At 41.9% G+C, this 3,363-nt stretch overlaps 1 pseudogene; it reads right to left on the reverse strand.

Moving 5' to 3' along the window:
• Positions 1–432: 432 nt before the first annotated feature.
• LOC114618310 lies at positions 433–924 on the reverse strand (annotated as a pseudogene).
• Between the last annotated feature and the right edge of the window lie 2,439 nt (positions 925–3,363).

The raw sequence follows: 3,363 nt of genomic DNA on the forward strand, positions 1-3,363 counted from the left end.
TTCTGCAGGAAGCGCAATGATTTGTTTTTCTTTGCAACAGAATAAAACTTTGATACTTGAAGGACTCAGAGGAACTTGCTCTCCCACTTGGGAAAATAACAAATTCCAAGACTCTCAGCTACATTAAAAAAAAAAAAAAAGACTGGTGGGAAGATTTGGACATATATGGTATTGGAGTCACAGAGCAGATTTTACTTTTTATAGGCTAGGATTTCCATTATGGCCTTCCCCCTCCCCTCTCTTTCTCTTGCTTTTTGCTCTCTCTCTCTTTCTCTCTCTCTCTCTCTCTCTCTCTCTCTCTCTCTCTCTCTCTCTCTCTGTCAATGTTGAGATAATGAGCTAGACTTGCTGAGAGGTGTGTTTACTAATGTTTATTTGAATGAGAGTCCAATAATATGAATGATAATTTGTGTTAAGCTTGGATTTTTTTTGTCAGTTTTTGTGGTTTTATTTAAACACAAAACATGCATGCAAGCCATCTATTCATTTTCTTCGCTGCGTAGCCTGGCGTTGGGATTGGTGACTCTGATGGCCAGCTGTGCTGCTCTTTCTACGATGGCTTTTCGGTTCTTAGAAGACACATTGTGAGCAATCTCAGCACAGTAAGATTTGTTGCACATCAGCAGCACTTCCAGCTCCTTGACGTTGTGGACGAGAAACTTCCGGAAGCCGCTAGGAAGCATGTGCTTGGTTTTCTTGTTGCTCCCATAACCAGTGTTGGGCATCAAGATCTGGCCCTTGAATCTTCTCCGAACCCTGTTGTCAATGCCTCTGGGTTTCCGCCAGTTTCGCTTAATTTTCACATATCGGTCTGACTGGTGCCTGATGAACTTCTTGGTCCTCTTTTTGATGATCTTGGGCTTCACCGGAGGCCGGAGGGCAGCCATGATGCCGCAAAAGAGATGGCAGCCACCTCGCAGGCAGCGCCGAGGAAGAAACAAGCTTGGATTTTTTTAAAAAAGGATTTTATTTATTTATTTATTTATTTATTTATTTATTTTGTGTGTTATGTTCCAGCACACATGTGACATGGTGCACATATGGAGGTCAGAGGACAGTTTGTGGGAGAGAGTTAGCTCTCTTTTTCTATCATTTGGGTCCCAGGTTTAAAATTCAGTTGCTAGTATTGGGAGACAAGTGCACTCTTATGCATGTATTTTAATCTCCCCTTCCCAATAATAAGATTAAAGTAAGAGAAAGAAACTCTGAGAGGGTAGGCAGAAGAGAAATTTCAACTCAGTCTAACCCAGGAGTGGATAGTGACCCATAAACTAATGATCTTGGTGTTCACAGACTTGAAGAAGTCTTTCACATATAGATTGTGTGACCTTAGATAAATCACTTATTTCCTCGAGGTTAATTTTGACATCTTTGCAAAAACATGAATGACCTTTCCTGTAAGCTTCACGTGCAGATCTGTTCCAGGGCTGTCTGCAAACTACCAGAAGATGATGAGCATAAAGCACTCAGTAAAATTGCTAGCAATTGTGTAATAAAACCTTTACAGGGACAGAAGGCTTTCCCAACAATTTGCTTTTGGAAGCTACTACTGCTCAGAAAGGATTTTAGGAAATATCCTGCTCACCCTTTTGGATTAACCAACAAAGAGTTGTAACAAACAAACCAAAGAGCTGGAGATTCTAAAGGATTCTGATCTGCCAACTCCAGATGCTTGTTAGAGCCTGAGCTGGGATTAGACCCCAAGTCCCTTATGTCCGGTGTACTCACCCCTTTGAAAAGTTTCTTAAACAGAAGCAGTGAGTGAACCAAGGGAAAGGAGGTGTGTGTAAAAGGAAACAGGACAAGCAGAAATGACAAGATAAGGTGCTGCAACCATGTTCTAATCAAATGTAAATATATATACATGCATACATGTATATATAAATGTATACAATCCATATACCTTCATGTATACACACATATGCAATCTGACTTAGTGATGCAAATGACATGGGCTGCTCATCACCAGCTGCACACCCCTCTAGAAGATTCTTTACATAGAGAGTTTCTTAGAAAAGCTGCTTCTTGAAGACTCCAGGCTTAAAGGAAGCAGTGCCACACATTGCTTATGAAGAATAACAGGAAAGCAGGGACTATTTGCGCCAGATTTAGGAAGGACACAGCTGGAAGCGTTGCTCAGAGAGCGTGTCCTGCGTAGCTGGGACATGACTGCGGCCACACTATGGACAGTCACACTTTCATGCTTATTTTCCTTATTTTTTCAGCTTTGTCCTTCTGTCCTCTTATTGTTATATGAACCTCTCATTATGTATGTGCAGGCGTGCTCTGAATTGCCAACTGGTTGCTTGCAGGCTTGCAGACAGAACTAGGGGCTTTGTAGCTATCCCTACAGCACAGTAGATTCCTGTCTCCATACCTGACAGCCACAGGGAAGAATGCTCTTACTGAATGCTCTGGGATATATCCGTATCTCTAGTTCCCATTAAGCTTGTACCTTGGAGAGTTTGCAGTGCCTGCTTGCTATTTAGAGACTAATTCTTATTATATTTGAGTTTTTTTATTTGAACAAGTATTACTCAAGATTTCATTTCTTCCAGAGCAGTCTGATCTGTTAGCATGTAGGAGGACATATGAAGTAGTTTGGAGATCAAAAAGCCATGTTCTGTTCTCTTAGACTGATGTCATAGAAAAACACATCCAAAGCCTTGGCCTCTTTGGTTGTTTAAAAAAAAAAAAAAACCTCCCATGGTTGTTGACAGGCTTAAATGAGCTCATGCAGGAGAGAGATTTAGCTGAATGCCCTGTACAGAGCAGTCATTCAACAAACTCAGCTCTGACTGCCATTGTCTACTGGGTCTGACCTCATTCACCAAATATATAAGGTGCTTTTAACTCCGTGCCAGGAATGGACCCATGTGTATTCTTGCCATATTTCTCAACCCACGCTTGGATCTACTTCTACTCACTGGAGTAGTTATGACCCTGTTTTAGAAGTCATTTCAGGAGTCACGGATGGCACTCTGCATTGGCCATATTTAGGACTTATTTGATTTTCATTTTCACCCACGGAAGAGTCTCTGATCTTCTGGGTATATTTCACACTCCAGCCTCTCACCACAGCCTTTTACAAACTGTGTCATTCTAGGAAAGAATTCTAGAAGCTCATAGGTAAACAGACTGACTTCTCTGTGCTAGGGCCTACTCTCTGGCTGTGGGCTTTCTGAACCAAACAAACAGGGATTTTCAGGTTTAGTTTGCCTGGGAGATTCAACATCTGCATGGCTGAACCTTTGAAGACAGCTAGCTAGCTTACAAGATTTTAACCAGTTCATTTATTTGGTTCTTCCCTCTTTTCTTTACTCTCCTCTCCCCTCCCCTCCCCTCCTGTCCCTCCTGTCCGTC

The sequence above is a fragment of the Grammomys surdaster genome, unplaced genomic scaffold, assembly GCF_004785775.1.
Source record: "Grammomys surdaster isolate TR1022 unplaced genomic scaffold, NIH_TR_1.0 141, whole genome shotgun sequence".
Taxonomy (NCBI): Eukaryota; Metazoa; Chordata; class Mammalia; order Rodentia; family Muridae; genus Grammomys; species Grammomys surdaster.